Raw genomic sequence first — 21,080 nt, 5'->3', positions numbered from 1 at the left:
GCTTCTTGTTCTGGATAGCATAGATCCTTCCAATATTTACTGTATATAAATGTAGCTACATCTGAGATCTCACTTGTTCTACAGAACAGAAATGTCTGTTTGCTTCAGTGAGTCATTTGCTTCTTATGCGTGCTGGGATCTTTCCAATTAGTACATCTGGACCTGCAAGTATTTTTAGAACTGCTTAATATATGTTTTTAAATTACTTTGTTTGCGCCTTGTTTTTTTTTTTACTTCATTTCATTCTTTACTTTCAATGGTTTTATTTTATCGTTATCGTAAGACTGCAGACTTTGGGTTTCTGGTATTGCCTTTATATTACTTTTATTATTAGCTAGCATGTCTGCACTGGTCACTGAAAATTGAGCACTGGGTGCACTGGTGATAATATAGTCAAAATCTAATATCACTTCTAAAAAAAGGCAAACCAGTGTGGGAAATTGAGTCTTGGTTGAAGGGAAGGTTACCCTTGCTTCATTGTTTCAATGATACATCTAGTCAGGACCAGCAGTGTGAGGAACAACAAAGAACAGGCAGATGCTGTTTTCAATATGAACATAATTACAAAATGTGTAATTCATGTATACAGGTATTAGAAAGATGCTTAGAACTAAAAGGGTCCTCCACTTGCACAGCAGAGGAATACTTGCAAAGTCTGCTGCAGACCATTGAACCCATAACAACCAATTAACATGAATCAGGTCACACCTGTTGACTGAAGATATTGTGCACAACACAGTGGGAGTATATAAGTTGGTTTCAGTAGGCTTCAGTTTCAGTGTTGTAGATGAAGACTCATCAGTTGCTGTACAGAAATCGTCATTTCTGTAGCTCATTTGGTTTAATTCTAATATGTTTACCGGAGAGTCTTGAAGTGTAGTATTAACCAGTCATAATTTATTAATGGTCACACAGTATGTGCCTAAATCATGACTGGTTAATGCTATACTTCAAGGCTCTTCAATGTGCCCAACAATGCTCCTTTGCAATGACTGATTCACCATCCCTCTTCTTGCCACCAAGTCCTGGTGGCCAAACTATATCTTATTCATACTGGGAAGAACATGCAAGTTTTAGAGTTACAGATTAACCCAGTTACTGAGGTTGAATATAAATTCAGACCTATTGTATAAGAATACAAGAACACCAGTAACTGCCACGTTTTTCCCCAGATTTAATGGGGCAGTTAACGTTTTCAAAACTTGGCATTTTCAAATAGTATGTGTGAAGGCCTTACGACTCTAGAAGGTTGGAGTAGGAAATAAAGTCAATTTACTAAGTAATGTGGTTCTCTTCTGTCTGGTCTTTGCAGGCCTCCAATCATTGACCGTGGATCATTCCGAAACGTGTATGGCCATGCTTGAAACCATGAAAAAATAAGCATAATGTAATGTATATTTTAACATGCTTCTCTAGGAACTTATGCAATTACCATTTCATTTTTAGAAAGTAATTTTTAGCCCTTTGAGGCAAACTGAGGCTGATTGTAATAGGTTTTGTTTCTTTAGGGTTAACCAATAATGTTAAACTATTTCTGAATGAAAAATGCCTGTTTCTTTTCTATTTAGTGTGATGAATGTGTTACTAGTTATTTCAGTTCACACACAAAGTATATTTGGGACATATGCCAGTTCAGATGCTGCAGTTACAGAAGGCAGTAATGAAAGGGAATGACATTCCCTAGGCAAAAGCACTCCCATGGTGATCAGTGCACTGAAGCTTGAGATGTTTATCGCGCTCATCCTTTACATTAAGGCCACCCACAAAGCCCCACAGCCTGTTGAAGTTCCTTCACCACCAACACCATGCCAGCCTTGCGATTCAGCTGCTACAGAGCTCCTGTCAATGTATCCTGTCCCTTATTTTGTAATATTCCACCTTCCTTTAGTAAAACGCTAATACAAAGAGCAGCATAAAACTTCTCCTCCCTCTTAGTTTCTTCATTTGGAGTTTTTGCATCTTGTACCCTTTCATTTTTCCTCTAGAGCAGGGCACTGGGCAAATATGGATGGATCAGTTTCTCTATGTACATGACTAACTGACTGATCCAGCTGTGCTAATGAGTGATTCATCCAATGCTGTTGTGAGGTAACCAAAAAATAATACATTCTTTTTTTAGAGAAGTGAAAAGGAAAAACAGCTCAAAACAGAATAAATATTAAAGACAATATTTTTCAGTCCAAGCCATTTTTATTTTTCCTTTAAGGTAGTGTAAACCCCCCATATATCTCTCTCATTTCACTCCACAATAGGCATCCCTTAAACCTAATTACAGATGCAATAGGGTCATCCAGTGACAAGAATAATAGGTACTCTTCTCGCTGGTGGCATTATATCAATAGGGCACAGTTCCCAAACTGTGTGACTGAATAACGAATACACTAAAAAATTTTCTATGACTAAAGGTTGAACCTGTAAGAGGGACTTAATTTAAAAAGATATGACAAACACTGAAATAGGGCAATTACTCGGCCAGTATATTTTAAAAGTTAAGAGTGCATAACTGTAGGGGTGGGTAGAAAAAAGCAGCATAATTTCATCCTATTATTAAGGGGTGGATGCCTTGGTTGGTTAGGTGACAAGATGGGTGCTGATGTTGGGGGGTGCAATCAGGGGGTTCCTTGGATGCTGTTACCTATCGACCCAGTACTTCTTACAAGCTGTACATCAGTCATTGTTATTATCTAAAACACTGAGATTACTGCCAATCAAATTGTTTGCCAATATTATAATGTGATTAAAGTTCAGAAGGGTGAATTTAGGCATTCAGAGTGCAATGGTCATATAAAACTAGCAATATAAAGTTTAGTATAAACAGAATTGGAAGATATTTAAGTCTTGTCAGCCACTGGCCCTGGAGGATAGTAATTAGAATCCATCCCTATGGTTAGTCTCAGGCTGGACTGGCAATCTGTGGGTTCTGGCAAATGCCAGAGGGGCTGCTTGTAAAATGCCATAGAAAGTGACTATTAAGTGGGCTGGTGTGGGCTGTTGAGCCTATGTGTACTAGGAATGCCAGGGCCTACTTTGAATCCCAGTTCGGTCCTGTTAACTACAGCTCTAATTATACTATGACCCATGAAAATATGCTGGAAAATGCAGTCTGGCAACAGTTGTTTGAAGAAACACTGCTATGGTAGGTAAACGGCCCCTCTAAGGTTATGTTCAACAGTTATATTCTAAAGTATCTGGCTCACAGCATATTAAATGGAACTGTCCCAGCACTAACCACAAACATATGAACTGCAACAACTACACAGTCAGAACAAAGGCCCATCTGAGAGTGCAGAAAAAAATGTCTTGCCGGTGCTCACCTAGCTTTAGATTAGAAATAGGACCCCTGTTGTGAAAAAACACAATATCATATTCTTCTTATGAAAAAAAGAAACTCTTAGGAGAATGATTAATTTTATCTGGGAAAGGTTTAAGATCAGATTACTCAATTGCAATGTGAGTAATGTCACCATTCCTTGCACAGAGGTGGCATTAGACTGAACACATTTGGAGATCTTTGGATCTTTGGACAAGCAGGAATTGAATCAGTTGGACACATTTATCAAGATAGAAATGATGACATTCAATGGCAGAATAATCCTTAAAGTGATACTAACACTAAAAAACTACTTTTTAAAATAAGAATGCACATTAAAATGTACCTATGCTGAGGTGTTTATGCTGAGTTCTATAAAACAAACAAGTAACTGTTCACACAGAAGTTGGTGTGTCTGTCCTCACTTACAGAGAAGCTGCACATGCAGTTCAGGTTTCACGCGATCAGTACGGCGTTTAGGGATGGGAAGTCAGTTAAACCGGTGGCCAAGCATTTCCTTGAAAAAGGCCATAGATTACCTACCTTCAAGTATATTGGAATAGATCATGTATCTGAACCCAGGAGAGGTGGTAATAGATCACAATTGCTTCTGCAGCGTGAAACCTATTGGATTAGAAGATTAAACACCATGGCACCGAAGGGCCTTAATGAGCAATGTTTTTTCAATTGTTTTTTAAATACACGCTAGAGCTTCAGGGTGTCCTTTGCTACAGTGATAAGATTTTACCTGTGTAGTATTTATAAAAAAAAATTTTTAAAATTTACTTGGGATACATTTTATGTAAAGTGTCAGTGGGAAAGCGTTTTATGTGTGGGTCGAACTTTGCACAAGGGGAGGAGCGGCTTTCATGTGGGTTATTTAAGGGGTGTAATGGCAAGGGTGGTTTGTCTTGATAAAGGCTCTAGAGGGGAGCCGAAACGTCGATTCTGTACCATGTCTAAATAAAGTATATTTCTATTCAAGTCCCAGGAGTGCGCTACCGTTCTTTTCTATATTTATCTGGATCCCAGGAGCGGCACCCGGGCGGACCACGGAAGGGTTAACTAAGTGAGTGCGGATCTGCTTGGCTGATATATATATATCATACCTTACAACACAAATCAAATGTAAATAGAGGAGACATTTCTGCTTGTTCAAGGACCTAATAGAAGAACCCTAGTGTCACCCTGTCTCTTAAAATGATTACTAACATCGTAGATTATGGTCAGCTCCTTTTTATTTCCCTCTGCATTACAATGAAAACCTAATTCACAAGCAAGCTGCTTCTGGAAAAATGATATATCCAAATGATCATTTCCCCGTTTCCTCATGAAGAAATATTTAACATGCTGTGAGTAATTAAATCGTATATCATAAGATTATTGGAAACTTTGGATGGAAAATTGTTTAACTGCCAAGAAAAGACCAACTCCGTTAAATAATGTTCCCAAGGCAACAAGACTTATGTTTTTTCTCATTCAAATTACTGGTTATGCTGTAAAAAAAATAAAGTGCTGAAAATGACTATTGCTTGTCCACAGATTCTGCCATTCTATTAGAGCATTTACATTTACCCTCAGAGTGGGACTGTGGTTTAAGCTAATTGGGGATCATGTGTATTGAGTAACTCTTCATCCTAACCACATCTCTCATTTGTCAGTTGTGGAATTAGCATGGTAATATATAACCAACCATAATCCAGGCTTTAATAATTCACTTCCCCAATGCATTCAGTTAAGTGATTCTGTCTTTTCCCACTATTTAATTTTCTAAAATGTACTAGAAGTAGGGAGAAGTAGTATCTACTGAAGGAGTAAAAGTGATAAGGAAGAAAGGGTAGTCAAAGTGAACAGAATTGCATATTGAGGGGTTGTGTCAGCTCTGGGTCTAAGTGTTAAAATGATGTTTGAGTGTAATTAGTTTGACACTAGTCTGTTGCACCTATTAATGTTGAATGCTGTGGGGACCAAAGAATTCCCACCATGTTCAGGATGATGGTAGCTTCAGGTCAGCTCTAGGTGCAACACACAAAGGCAGCCCTGTTCTTACTTCCTGGTTAGTTATGTTAGATACAGTTCCATTCCACCAGACCTAACTGCTTTCCTGCCTTGTGCCTTATGCAGTAAATAAACCACAACCAGTAAATTGGTGCATGACAATATAGATCACAGTAGGTGCAAGCAGGTTGTGTATGGCATTTTTAATCAATGCAATTCTGCACCAATTTTTGCACCTAGCACTGTACCTAGTGGTCATAAAAGGCCCTTCTAGAGTTCAAAGTAATGGAGCTAAACACTTTACTACATGCTTCTGTATTCTAATGTATATTCTAATCTAATGTGTAACAGCTGTGACATAAAGACCTCAATACAATTAAGAAAAAAGTGGAAGAAAAGAATTCTGCCTTGGTGAAAAAAAAGAAATATCCAGTGAGTGCCTCCCTGGCTATTATTTTAATTCACTTATAATTATTTTTATGATTGCAGTTCAAACCGTATATAATTTGCCATTGTTCTCAGACTTTGTGGCCACGGCCATTCATTCCACGTCCCACAGCTCTCCCATAGTGTCAGCATTCACTAGCAAGATATCAGCATGGTGTATTAGATAGCATCCAGCAAAGAGCATTGTGATATCATTGGTAGAAGAACCAAATTAAAAATAGTTTTCAGCCAGGTTTTAACATTATTTTAACAAACAAGTACGCTTTGATATAAAAATGAATAGGCATCAGTTTAAATAATTTTCTTGATAATCTTATCAAGACTGAAGTTTCCTGTGGTTTTACAGTTTCTGTACAGAATCAAGGAAACTGTGGTTTTAGAGAACACCCTGTTTCTCCAGTAATTTCCACAAAGCTAGCTGCTACATGGGAGATTTTATTTCTGGCATGATAAATTCATCTTTAAAACAGACTTCCAGCAGTTCTCACATCTGGCATCTGGAGTTTTTGTACCTCCCGGGAATCTATAAACCACTGCCTCCAACCTGTCTATGAAACACTGCTTTTATATTTCTTATGCAGTGTACTGTAGATCATTAGCAGTCCACAACAGGATCACGTCCTTGGGTTGGTTAGCTATATTACTATAAACAACTGTTAATACAGGATTTACATTGAATTTTATAATTAAAACAGATACTGTATATTGATAATACAGATATGGGACAAACTTTGGTACAGTTATATAGAATGTTAACTTAATTTGTGCTTTTTAGTATGCAATGACCTTTGTGTCTAAGCCCCAGGTTCTTGGTTTAGGGAAATGTGATCCTACAAGGGACTCTCAACTCCAGGTCATTCCACTCACCAATAAAGTTATGTGGATTAAACATGGCTGCCTCAAACCCACCTTTAAAGGGATAATCGTGTCACATCCGCAGAATATTTATATTCCTTTGAATGATTGAATGATAAGCAGTGTTAGGGTAAGGATGTTTTGACCCCTTTGATTTTCCATGAGACTGACTCAGCTACCAAATTGCATGGTTGTGAATAGTTGTAGTGCCAACACTTGTTGCTGTGGGCTTGATGTATATTAAACTGTAGTGATTTCTGGGGAAGTATCTCTTCTATATAAAGAAGGTCTCAGGGCTGTGGGAAAGTCTTCTGGAAAGTGTAGACTTCCACATTTTGGAGTGATACTGTACTTGCTCCTATAAGTCAAAAGACCAAAAAATCCCCTTAATTACAAAGAGAAGTAGTTAACAGCAACTACTCATACTGGTTTTCTCTGATGGAATTTGCAGAAGTCCAGCTGCCCTTTGTATCAATAGCCAGTTGTATGGGTCAGTCTGAGGCTGATTTGTGTGTACAATGTGTGAAGCTGTGTCTGTTGGCTTGTATGGGGATTCGCTTGTCTTTGTAAATCAGACGGTGTGTTCTGCATAGAATTCTGAGACTGAGAATGACCATATTGGAGGAATTTAAATTCATACTGATTTATGGTCCCATTTCATATGCCACACACACAAATATATATATGTATGTACAGTAGTTATAGTCTGACAAAATGACTTTAATACAATGATTATAGTCATTTTAATTATATTTATCACTTAAACCAGGGATCCCCAACCTTTTGAACCCGTGAGCAACATTCAGAAGTAAAAGGAGTTGGGGAGCAACACTAGCATGTAAACTGTTCTTGGGGTGCCAAATAAGGGCTGTGATTGGCCATTTGGTAGCCCCAATGTGGATTGTCAGCCTACATTGAGACTCTGTTTGTCAGTACACTTGGTTTTTATGCAATTAAAACTTGCCTCTAAGCCTGGAATTCAAAAATAATCTCCTGTTTTGAGGCCATTGGGAGCAACATCCATGGGGTAGAAGAGCAACATGTTGCTCACGAACTACTGGTTGGGGATCACTGACTTAAACCAAGCCAACATTTTTCAAATGATAAAAAAAAACTAATTACAGTGAAGGCAGAATTAGCAGGTAGAGCTTTAGATCTCAGTTTTGGAATGAGGACATCCAAACCCCTTGCATATAGTGCTGTGACTGGAATTGAACCAAGGACCAAAGCACTGCAAGGCATTCCATTTCACCACCATGATGTGTCCTCACTATTATTCCTTCCTAAACCCTTTCTTCCTGCTGTTCTCTTTGCTTTCTCTGTACCCCAAATAGCAGTGCTAGAATGCTAGAGTGCTTCAATATGAGTGGCCATTGTGGCTTTAAAGAATACAATCCAAACAAAAACAGAGCAGATAAATGCAAATATTTTTGTACTTATTTGGCTATAATATGTTACCTATATAAAATGAGGGTAAAAATTAACGGTAAATTTCAAACTTGCTCCATGCTGTTTCTAGAAATTTGTCTACTTTCCCTTTAGATTGTTTGGAGCTATACAATGAAAGATAGAATTTATTGGATTCTTACCCCCCAATTACAACCACAACTATTGCTCCATTTTTCTTTGCAATGACCAATCTTTTCCCACAAGGGGGTTAGGTGCTCCCAGGTGCAAAGTTGGCATCTGTGGTTGTAACCCACAACAAACGCTCAGTAGATTATTGGTCTGCTAGTTTTTTATTTCTAGTAGTTAATTCTGTGGGTTCATGAAATAAAGTAATGCAATAAAAGCAAATATAATTTTGTACAATTTTTATTTAGAGAGATCCCTAATCAATCACTTATTAAAACATTGTTCTCCATGATCTTGAGCACCGAACCACAACATCATACTATAGAAATCCCCGGGATACCATAGGAGTTCATGCATGCTTTCACATCTGCTGTAAGATTAAGACGTAAGATACTCAAAAATATAGTTTTAGTACCTATATCTTATATTACAACTTGTGCTATAAAAATTTAGATACACATACATACCTCTTGACAACCACAACTCCACAGTAGTGCCCCAGGGAGCCTCCAATAATGGTACTCCTAGTGCAAAAATAAGCAAAAATAAATTTTCATTGTGTAATAAGTGCAGCAGTGTTTTGTTTCAAACACCATTTAAAGGGAGTATATATATATATATATATATATATATATATATATATATATATATATATATATATATATATATATATATATATATATCTCCTTTAAGGTAACAAGGTTCTGACACTAATCACCTGCTTTACAGCTCAGTGTCTTCAAGGTCTGAGTCAATACCATTTACACATCACACTGTGCTGCCAGCAAACAGGATAAGACTGGGAATGTAATTGCACTTTCCATTAATTCAGATTTCGGTGTGAATGGAAAGTACTATACAGCTATTATACAGCTACTTTATGTTACACTGAAGCAACTAGTATGTGGGTGGGAGATATTTGGAATTGCTGCTCTGCATTGTATCAGATAATTAGGTACTTGACAGCTAATCTTTTCAGCTTTTATAATGTCAGTGTCGATTTCAAACAAAGTTCAACATGAGGAACATAGAGAAAAATTTAAGGCGTTTATTTCAGCTATCACTGACAAGCAATGCCAGTTATGTGGAATTTTTCCATAAAAAGAGTTATTTGGGGGATACAGTTTTACCCAGATCTACTCAGAAATACTCCATCTTTCCCTAGGATAGTGGTTCCTAAACTGTGGGGTTGATCCCCTGGTGTGGGGGCTGGAGTATTGTAGGGGACTATGGGGCAAATTTACTAAAGGGCGAAGTGGCTAACCCTGGCACTTCATTTCGGCACTTCACCGATTTACTAACGGGCGCTGGCATAATTATGCTAGCGAAGGAGAAAGACTCTAGCGCAACTTCGCACTCTAACGCCAGGCGTATTTTCGCTCTGGCGAAAGAGCGTTACCACGCAAATTCACTAAGTTTTTGTTTTTACTAAACGTTACCTCTATCGCCAGACTTGCCTTCGCCACCTCAGACCAGGCGAAGTGCAATAGAGTAGTTAGGACTTGGTCCAAAAAAAGTTGATCGTACATTTTTTTGTGGGTACCCTCCTTCCCCCCCTACATTTCATTACATATGGCACATAAACTATACTGTTGGCTCATGTGTAGGGCAATATAACAACTCTATTTTCTTTTATTAAGGTTCCCTGGGCTTGTGTAGTTTAATGTATTTGCTGCAACATATATGTCCATTGAGATTTAACTTCCCGCCGTATGCAAATTATCTAACGCTAGTGCAACTTCGCTATGCCTGCCGTAGTAATGCTAGCGCAACTTCACAAGCGTTCAGCGCCGGCGATGAAACTTCGCAACTTAGTGAATTAGCGTTATCTGTGCGAAGTTGCGCCTGGCGAATTGTGGCGAAGCCGTGGCTGGCGATTTTCGCCCATTAGTTGATTTCCCCCTTAGTAGGAAGTGTGTCTGGAGCAGTGTAGAAGATAATTTGAATAATATTTGGGGATTATACCTATTTTGCTTCCCTAGATACACCTGAAATCTAGTTTGAAGGTCAGTTAGGATTAGGTGAAAACCTGAGATATTCTTGGTAGGGATGTAGCGAACTGTTCGCCGGCGAACTAGTTCGCGCGAACTTCGACTGTTCGCGTCCGCCGAATGTTCGCGAACGTCGCGCGATGTTCGCCAATATGAGTTCGCGTTAGATTCAAACAAAAATCGTTCGACCATTCGACCATTCGATTCCTTCGACCGCTAAAATCGAAGGATTTTCGTTCGAATCGAACGATCGAAGCCATTCGATTGAATGAAATCATTCGATAGAATGGCTTCGATCGTTCGATTCGAATGAAAATCGTTCGATCGAACGATTAAAATCCTTTGATCGTTCGAATCGAACGATTTTGCGGGTGTTCGAAGTTCGCGAACTGTTCGCGAACTGTTCGCATTTTTTGCCGGTGTTCGCGAACGGGGTTCGCGAACACATAAACGGCAGTTCGCTACATCCCTAATTCTTGGAACTGTGGCTGAATAACTGATACCCCAACTTTTTTTCCCCCTATATCTGTAACCTTGTTATGAACTAATGAAACTGATCAAAGGCTGAACCAGTAACTTTTCATTTTTATAATCTCATCAATTGTTTTTTATAATCCTAACAATGTTTATACTGAATAGAGCTTTCTTATTTTCTTACAGTGAAGAGATATGGTTTTTATGTGTTGTTTTGTTTTCTTCTGAACCATCTGACATCAGAGGGCATTCATCATATCAGTTGTGTTCCATGGCTAATGCCAGAATTCACTTATGACTATGATGCTTCCCGAGTTTGTCATTCTTGTTTACATTACACACCAGAGTCTAAGAGAGGATTCTGGGCAGAGCAGACATCAGGACTAAGCAAAAATAGATTTCTAAAAAAATTAAAAAAAACACATAACTGGCATATGGTATGTGGTTTGGCAACATTTTATTGTTCTAATACTCCAGAAGATAAAACTATTTGCCCGTGGCTACATAAATATAACAACAGAAAACATTCCAAAATACAAAAAAGGAGGGTTGTGGGAACAACTCCAAGGCTAATAAATAAATAAAATATGTTTAAATACAATGGAAGTGCTACTGATTTGGCCAATTAATCAATGCACATTCCCTGTCCCCTGCCTCATAAATAATTCAGTATGTATACAAGTGCATGTTTTTGCAAAAACAAGGGTTTTTAGTTACAAATTTATGATCATAAAGTTTACAAGCCATCATACCACGTCAAGGTAAACCCTGTACGGTGGTCCCTAACTTGTTTACCTCTGGTCATAGAATGAAAAGGCTTGTACCTCTCTGGATAGTAGCATTACTTGGGATAAGTGTCTCCTGAGCCTTTTTATACTATCAGAGGTAAACAAGTTAGGGACCACCATAAGGGGTTTACCTTGACGTGGTATGGTGGCTTATCAACTTTATGATCATAACTTTGTAACTAAAAACCCCCTTTATTTAGCTCTTGCTGATGTCAGTGGGTAAACTATTTTCATAATGAAAATATAAGGAGTCTTTTACAACTGTGTGCAAAGTACAAATGGGTGGATGATAGTGTCTTTTGCACACTATTCGGTATTCGGTATTGCATATGCAAATTAGGATTCGGATTCGGTTCGGTATTCGGCCGAATCTTTCGCAAGGGATTCGGGGGTTCGGCTGAATCCAAAAAAAGTGGATTCGGTGCATCCCTACTTTAAGGCTACAAATGTATTGTTATTGCTACTTTTTATTAGTCATCTTTCTATCCATGACCTCTCCTATTCATATTCCAGTCTCTTATTCAAATCAGTGCATGGTTGCTAGGGGAATTTGAACCCCAGCAACCAGAATACTGAAACTGCAAACTGCTGAATAAAAAGCTAAATAAGTCAAAAACCTTAAATAATGAAAAATGAATACCAATTGCAAATTGTCCCAGAATATCCCTCTCTACATCATACAAAAAGTTTAGCATGTGTTCACTTTTAACATGTGTTCACTTTTTAAATCCTTTAACCTTCCATAGTTTAGCCAACTGCTGTATGTGAACAATGTGCCCCCTAACATTATGCGGACTATCTTTAATCTTTATTTAGGGTTTTTTATACCTCAAATGACCTTAAATGAACTCAAACTCGAATAATATCTGGAAAACACAACTCGAACCTTAATAAATCTGCCCATTAATCACTATTGTGTTCCACAAGCAACACTTGCCTCTTATCCTCTTCCCCCTGCCCCAAGCACCTTCACTTAGCATCTCTATACTTGAAAAACCTCACCTATTAGGAAAGAGAACCACTCGCAACTCCAACATCTAGTTATACAGTGCATTAAAAGTAGCTTTTGAGATATATTGTCTTATAAGAAAGCTACCAATGCCTTATGTCTTAATATGGTTACTGAATGACATGGTCACATATAGTACCTTTTTGTTTACTATTAGGGAGGATACTTTCAATATAACAAACAGCTCTTTAACCTGTTTCTTAGATAGAACACTCTAAAAATGAAATTTCCAAGTCTCCCAGGGCCAGTGTCCCAATTAACGCAAAAGGTTCCTTCTATCAGAGCATTGCCTGCACAGTTTACACTTAGCTTTCTCCTCTTGGTTTCATACTATTAGAGCTGAAGTAATTACAATATTTTGTAACACCAAAACAGAACTATATCTGCCCTTCTGAAGCATAATTTGAGTGTAATGCTAGAAAGCAAATATTGCACAGTATTCTCAGTGTGCTATGCTTTTGCTATTACAGAATGTATTGGTATATGTTTCCTTTAATTTCCAACAATTCCAACAACAGCCAACAATTTGCCTATGCCAGGTGGCTCAAAAATAAATATGAGAACCCATTGACTTGTATCATGTTTTGGTTGGCAGTTATCTTACCAATCTAGCTGGACACAGTTCTAATTTAACAGCTTCTACTTCCTGGTTTCCCTTGTATTTTCGTAAGGGGGGTACATATTTGTATCTATGCAGAAAGATACATAAATCTGATATATGACTTTGTGTATTCAATGAGCAAAATTAGTTCTTATATCTAATACAAACATCTTCCAGAAATAAACAGACATCTACTTTATAGCTGGACATGTCTCAAACTAAGCTGCCAAGTTGAAAAAAATCTTCATGAGAAAACGCACATGGGGGGATTTTAGTAATTTGCCTTTGAATCTAGTAAATATTCGGACACAGCAGTAAAGTCACTTTATTTTTAAATCTTCCTTGGCTTATGTACGAAGACATAAAAGATGGACTTTTTTGTGGAAAATTCGTTTTTTTTTATTATGCTACAGCCAATGTGTTCTCCATCAGAAATGTAACTCAGAACTTGATGAAATCCAGATGTCTTGCCAAAAAAACAACTGCAGCAGAAGATATATTTGATGTAACTAAAACAAGGAAGTATAAGATCTATTGCCCCAGATGAAAGTTGCATATAAACCCTGTTGTACATCATTTTTAAATTGCACTTTCTGGATATGCTGCCTGAAATAGATTAAAAAGGAAAATTTCTTATAAAGAGGGATGATAGTATATTGACCATTAGAAACCTTTACCATACCAACTTCAATATTGTAATGTTTTGTAAAAACATTACACTAGTTTCATATTTACATGCAACAGGATTGGTTATAGTGTACCAGTACATGTAAACACAATTTTTACACTTTACACCCTGCTTTGAAAATTAATATTTTGAAAATTACTTCTTTTGTCTTTAGTTGCCCTTTTCCCTTAAAAAAGAAACTAATGATGTGTAGTGCTACCAAATATCTGCATATTTGCATTGCTGATATTTACAATGATTGAATATTAAATTTAAGATATATATATGTATAGATAGATTCGTATTTACAACTTCAGTGCATATTTAAACCATGTTTTTGCTGTATTATTTGGCTGTTTGTTCGTAATACTCCATGTGAAGTTTGTCTAATACTAACTAAGGAAGTATTTATTTATTTAGTAAAAGCCGTTAGGATTAGAAAAGACAGGTATTCTCTTGATAAAGTGAAGTTTAACTGGCCGCAAATTATTTTTAAGTCTTCATACTCAGCTAAGTAAATGTGTATTAGGGAATATTAAATTGTATGTGAACACTCAAAAATACTTAATATCAGTAGAAAGGGGAAGCATATAGTGGTAACATTACTCAATGGGCATTTGTGTTAAGACATTTGGGGCTTTAGAATTATAGTCTACTGGCTCATATATGTTAATAAATAATGGAATAAATGGATAACATAACATTATAGTTATTTTATATTGTATTTTATGATTTATTTTGTTTAAAGGAAAACTGTTGCAACATAATCTGTTATTTCTATGGTGCTTTACATAGATTATATTTAAGTCTCTGGCCCATTGGAGCTTTCAAGCTGAGGTCTCAATCACATTGACCCAACCTATAGTTGGTTGTATCAGGAGCCAGGATGAATAAGTCTAATAGAAAATTGTGTAAATATTAAATAAGCCCAATGGCCTTTCTATAATTCGTAGCTTTCTGGAAAACTGGTTTCCGGATAATGGATCCCATACCTATTACAATAGAAAGGATGAGACATGAAGTACAGATAATTATATTATTGCACAAAGAGACGATACTCAGCACAGGTCTCTATGTTCTTGTTACTTGTACTTAAAGGTAACATAAACTTTCCACAGAAGTGCTGCTCCACTCAAAGCTTTTCTAGAATTCAGCTCCCCGCATTCCCCAATTTATTGCCCTAGATAGAAGCTTGGGAGCTGTAGTCAAGAAACCTTAAGAGATGGATTCTTAAAGCAATCCTGCACAATAATTTTCTATGTCCTGCAGAGTCAATGGGCAGATGATGCACAAGAAGCCTCCATTTAGGATCCTGCCTGCTCTGTTTACACTAGTCTCCAGATTCCCCAGAAACATTTGGGTTAAGCAACACTGCTATTAAGTTTAATAGGGGTGTAAACCCTGTCCAATCATCCACCTAGCTGACTAAAATAGGTGATCCAGCCATGATTATGAGTATCCAGCCATGATTATGAGTATGATTTTGTCTCTGCATGCTGCCTTCCATGACCTCAGTCTGCAATCAGTTCACCACAAGTGGTTCCTTTACCACTGGGTGCCAGGCAAGCTGCCCTCAATCCTGCCCTATGGGATTGGATAGGATTGAACAGGGGCAGCAGTGAGTGGCAAGCTGTGATGGCAGCATTGTCTCTTCCCCCTGTTAGTGTGCACATGGCTACTAGTTGGTGCATGCAACCTTCCCTGTGTCTCTAGTCCCATCTGGTTTCACATTTACTTCCAACTCAGAGTTACACCTGGGCAGGGCGGGAACTAAGGGTAACCAGACATAAGAGGTACATGCCTAGCAACCTCCACTGTTGCATCTTAGGCACATTCCTCTTCTCCCTACCCTTAGTTATGGCTTTGCTACCACTGCTGCAAAACTGCTCATGCTTCCATTTAGTGTTATCCAACATATGGGCTCCAGCCCGTCTACGATTAACAAGTCAGACTTGACAGTCGTCTTGCTGTTAACTAACATATGGTCATTAAGCTGGAATATCGATTTCACAGTTTTACACTGTAATCAAACATGAAAAACTAAGAAATTGCTGTTTATCTGTTCCATGTTCCATAACCTGTGTTTCATTCTTTGCATAAACAAAAGACCACACAGCCAGATGTACACATATTAGGTGGGATTCTCATTGGAGAAAGCAAACAACCCTGCTGTTGCTGTACTACATCGCCCCCACTACCCTGTGCAGAGAAGGGTTGGTAGAAAGGCAAAGTGAGAAATAGGATTCTGCTTGATTAAGTACACCAAGAGAATGAAAAATCACCCCCTTCCCCTATAAGCAGGGTAATTTGATCATTATATAGTGAAATAAAGTGCCATCTCTTCTAAAATATAAGGATATTATAAGTTACTGAGGAGTTCCATGACCATATTAAAAAACAAGAGGCTGAAGGCAGAGTTTTTATACAGGTCATGGAACTCCAAAGTGACTTCTAATATCCTCATATTTTGCAACAGGTGGTACTTTATTTATACACAAGTTTCAGTGAGTCATGTGAAAAATTGACATCACTAAGCTCCGATTATAACCGATGACATCACTAAGCACCATTTATAAGGATTTAATTTACAGGATATTCATGGCTCTTTTGTATTATAAGGGAATATTTGCACCTAAAGGCCAAAGGGCTTTTTACTCCATTTACAGAACTATTTTGTAGAAGGTTAGTTGGTATTGTGGTATCTGCACTCTTATTTCATGTTTGTTCTAGGCACTATTTATGGTTGCTGTTAGATAGCCTTCTTACTATGTGTTAACCTGACATATATGCATATAATGTGCACTATGGTATGTGGACATTACAGATGTTTTACATTCTCTATAGTAAATAATTTACTGATGCCCTGGAGGAACGCCATTCTAAAAGACCTTTAACAAAGCCCCTTTATCAAAGGACCTGCTTTCTTTTCAGATGCTTTGAATCCCAGTGTGTCAATAGGAAATCAGTCTATGCCTAAAACCAAATATTTATCACCTTTCATAAACTTATCAGCCATCAAATACAAGAGAAAAGAGAAACAATTTAAAAAAAAAAATGTTTAAAAGGAACACTTTGTGAGATAACCTGTCTGTAATTCAGATATCCCATTTCTGTACAAGCAAAGCCAAGAATGTCACTAGTAGGCAGCACATACCACTAAGTAAACCATTTAGATTTGCATTTTAGATTGATCTAAAATGCAAATCTGATGCAAATCGTATGTGGAGAAAAGGATTTCGATGCAGTTTTGGACTGGGGTACCTGGGGCCCACCAGAGACACTCACCCCATGTGCCCACCAAAGATATAAGTGCACCTGCTGTCACCCCCCCCCCCCATCCTGCTATGTGCATCAACAAGCAGGGCTGTCTCAAAACGAGAAAGAAAGCTCCAATCCAAGGGGGGAGCCAAATGTTTGGGCACTCCCCAAGGATTGTAATGACTTAAAATCCTTGGGGCAGAAAACTGCAGGGGCCCGGGGCACTTGCAAGGGAGCAATCCTCTCCCTTCCTTCTTTCTTTGTGGGAGTAGAGTTAAAAGATGGGTTTTTTTCGCTTTACTGCACATGCATCGGATGCTGGATTTTGACGAAAGAAAAAAGTTATCAGAAAACTGCACCGGGCCGGGGTATCATCCTTAGGGGTGCCCTAACCTGGAAATTGAACATTTTAACTGGAATTATAGTGTAGACATTTCCAACAACCCCTCCCACCCATTAAATGAAAATGATATTATAAAAATAAAACAGGGGTGCACAAAATAAAGATTAGTTATTTACAGTGGCCAGAGTTGCTGTTGTTTTTATTTGGTTGGGAGTGTTAAAAGACAATTCTTCATGTTTGATGCAGTTTGACAGATAAAATGCAGCGTTCACAGGACTATTCAAAAGAAGAAAATGCTAGTAAATATTTAATAAATGCAGTAAAGAAGAGAAGTCATGCTGGCATTTGTCTTTCATTTGTCTTCCAAACCAAAAATCTTAACTTTCAAAAAAAGTGGATTAGAAGCAAACTTTCTACAGCACTAAATACAGCAGATGCTTCATTTAATTTTCAGTTTTAGTGTTTAATATCAAACTACATATAAGGGAAATCCTTTGTCAGAGCCTAAGCTTTTTTGTAATAAATACAGTTTGTTTTCTCTTCTGGTTACTATTGATTTTTTACTATTTTTACGGGTGTGGCCCTCAGGTGTCTATATGAAACATTTGCTAAAAAAGAAAACCCCAGCCTGTTACCAGAGACTTGGGCCTAGATTGTGTTTGCACAACAGTGAGGTTCTTACTCAGTTTGGCAGTTGGCCAGTGGACTGGGGAGGAAACTTCAGTTGTCTGTAAGATTTGTATCATCAACCAGCATGAGTTTTGTTCATTTATTTTCTTGGGAAGTTTTCAATAAAAACCTAATTCCAGAAGCAGATTAGGTCACGCTAACTTAAAACCAATGAAAACATGAATATTGGTTGTTTTGTTCATTGGGCAGGTGTGCAAATTTCATTTGTGATGACACAACCTTAACCTGCAACAAAAAGTGCTTCCTTCAGCCTGGATAACATATCACAAATTCTAGTTCTGAAGTTTGAATGGAAATGTTCTATTAGTATTTGTCTGATTGTGAAAGCTGGATTTCATTGCCTCAATACTCCACTTAGATACATTTTTATCTAAGTCTTGGTTATTTATATTTTTTATTTATATTTTTGTGTGTGCCAAATTGAAGGATTTGTGGTTGTAGCCCTACAGAACTTTGGAGAAAAGGGCACGTGTATGTTATGTGTTTTCCATTCAGCAAGTAACTCGTATAAACAGTACTTTAGAGAGAGAAAAGTATTGTTTATTTTAGCTCCCTTTGCAATTAAACCTCTCTACGTAAGAATGGTTTATTTGACTTCCCTATTAATGCGTCTGAGGGTAATATTTAGTTAAATGTATGAAAACCCTGGAAAAAAGTAAGGCATCATTATTTATTGAGAGTGTTCAGGCAATGTTATTGAAGGGGGTGGGGAGGATGTTTATAATAACCTACAAAACTGAAGAAAATGTGGTTCATTATCAATATAGTCAATTTACCTCAGGCATCATTCTAAGAGAAATGATCAGTGCAGTGGGCTTTATTGATATTATTATTAATGGGTTGCAACTCTGCCATTGCAAATGTTTGCTCAGATGACTTAAAACAGCCTGAATGGCAACCATTATTCTAAACAGGGGTCACACACACACATCTCCAATACTATAACATACCCAGGAGGACTAGAACAGTCTCGTAGTTCCTTTTGTGATTTCCTACAGTATCAACATGTAAATGTAGGAATTACACTAAAATATATTAGCAAAAATATATTAGCAGTGAGTATAATGGTTGTTGACCACATTCCATCAAACATGCTCCAAGCTTTAGTTTCTATACACAGATAATTTAAGAAGTATTTGGGGCCTTAGATGTCTTATGGGAGGCCAACTCCCCCCTCCTAGAGTTTGGTTCATTAAGGTTTGTTAATGATTGTAGTGATTACCTTTGGGCATATAAAGAAGTAGAAGTATAGAAAAAGAGGAGTTAGGATTGATGATCCCTGCCTATTGTATTCATTCCATTCAGAACCTAAAGGAAAGGAAAAAGACTGTTTATATTAATCAGTACAGTTAGTGCCTTACAGCAAGGAAAAATACTTTACTTATTATTAGCCACAAACAGATCAGTACAGATGTCTGCTGATAAAAGCGTATCTATATGGAGTGCCACCCTTTATCACCAGACATATGGGAAACAAATGCCTAGAGCTAGATAACATTAGTTGTGCCCTCTGTGCTCTTATTTGCATGCCATGTTTGGGCATAAAGTCTAAGGGTGGTGGCACACATAGCTACCTGGGGAGATAAGTCGCCCAGCAACAAATCCCTCTTTTTTGGATGACTAATCTTCCTGAAATGCCTTCCCGCCGGCTAGAATGTAAATCGCCAGTGGGATTGCTTTGTTTTTTTCAGAAGTTGCCTCACAACAAATTTTGGACCACTTCAGAAAACCGAAGCAATCCGAGTGCCATCCTGCCAGAGATTTACATTATACCTGTCGGGAAGGCATTTCGGGGAGATTAGTCGCCCAAAGAAGAGGCGATTTGTCGCTGGGCAACTAATCTCCCCAAGTAGCCACGTGTGCCACCATCCTAAAGTGAACGTTTGTGGATGTCTGAAAAGGCAAAGTGTGTTTTTCAAGATCTAGGGTGCCCATAAGGATGATGGTGAAATTTTCAGCAATTTTTATAGTCAGTATTCTTTCTGCTATAAAAGATGAATTTATTTTATAGCATCCTGCAGTAATGCATACAGTGCTGGATAGTGATAAGCGAATCTGTCCCATTGCACTGAAAAATTCGCAAAACTTTTTTTCAGTGAATATTTTGTCACCTGACAAGTTTTTTTTAAAACTAGTTTACAAACACAGAGGCACAACTAATCTGACCACCAACAGATAATATCTGAGTGCTTTGTATTCCACATTAAAATGAATAAACAATATATTTATGTGTATGTCCTTATATAGACCCTTTGGTTGATGTGGAAGGAGAGGGAAAGGATTAAATGACGTAAGCGTTTGTCGCTCAAAGCGAAAGGAGCCACATGGGTTTGCAAAAATGTTTCGCCTCTGGCAAAATGCGGAAGTTTGTGGCTTGCCGAACTTTTTGTTCATCACTATTAGAGGACTCATATGCACTCACTTTTTTCAGCAACCAGGCCTTAGGGGGTGCACTAAATACATTAAAATTAGTGCACAAAATACACTCTCTGTCACATGGTCTGTACTGTTTCTCTGGTTAGAAGCCAACTGGTGGACATACCATTGATCTTCCTTATGTTTACACTACACTAACTATACTGACTTAATTTACATTCAGTAACATTTCCACTTATTGTACAACACTATTTACTGGGTGTGAGCTTTCCGAAAACTTCCTTCATTTGCATCATTATTACTGCACATCATTCAGGAGTGAATAAAAGCCAGATTGTAAAATAATTACGTTTTGAAGTGCAGCCAGCCAGCCAAACTAGATCTATCCATCTTCATTAAACTGTGCGCTGTCCTTTCAACCCAACAAACTTTCCAAAGGCACTTCCACAGTGACTGCAAAACAGCTGGGCAACTTTTATTTTGGAGAAAAAACAAGAAAGAAAGAAGAAGTTTGGCTAGGAGCTGTGGTCAAGATTTCATGGTGTGGCTATATGTCGAGGAGTTCCGACGGATACAAACAGGAAACATTCTCAGAGCTGCACTATGAGAAATAGCTGATCACTTTTTTTTTTTTTTTTTTTTTAAACTTCAGCTGCCCTTGGCTGAGTTTCACTTTTCCTCGCAGACTCTGGATGTCT

General features: G+C 37.8%; 1 protein-coding gene and 1 long non-coding RNA gene across 2 annotated transcripts in view; one reads left to right on the top strand and one right to left on the bottom strand.

The window, feature by feature from the left end:
• pde1a.L (phosphodiesterase 1A L homeolog) overlaps positions 1–21,080 on the top strand; it is a 120,557-nt gene that overhangs the window by 12,820 nt on the left and 86,657 nt on the right. The window lies entirely within an intron of this gene.
• Positions 8,410–21,080, bottom strand: LOC121398109. Its single transcript, XR_005964113.1, has 4 exons — positions 20,732–21,080; positions 19,229–19,314; positions 8,653–8,709; positions 8,410–8,555 (listed from the first exon to the last, which is right to left on the bottom strand). It is a non-coding gene; the product is annotated as an uncharacterized LOC121398109 (long non-coding RNA).

Source organism: Xenopus laevis, chromosome 9_10L (genome assembly GCF_017654675.1).
Source record: "Xenopus laevis strain J_2021 chromosome 9_10L, Xenopus_laevis_v10.1, whole genome shotgun sequence".
In the NCBI taxonomy this organism is placed as follows: domain Eukaryota; kingdom Metazoa; phylum Chordata; class Amphibia; order Anura; family Pipidae; genus Xenopus; species Xenopus laevis.
This window is presented reverse-complemented; position numbering and strand designations above follow the sequence as displayed.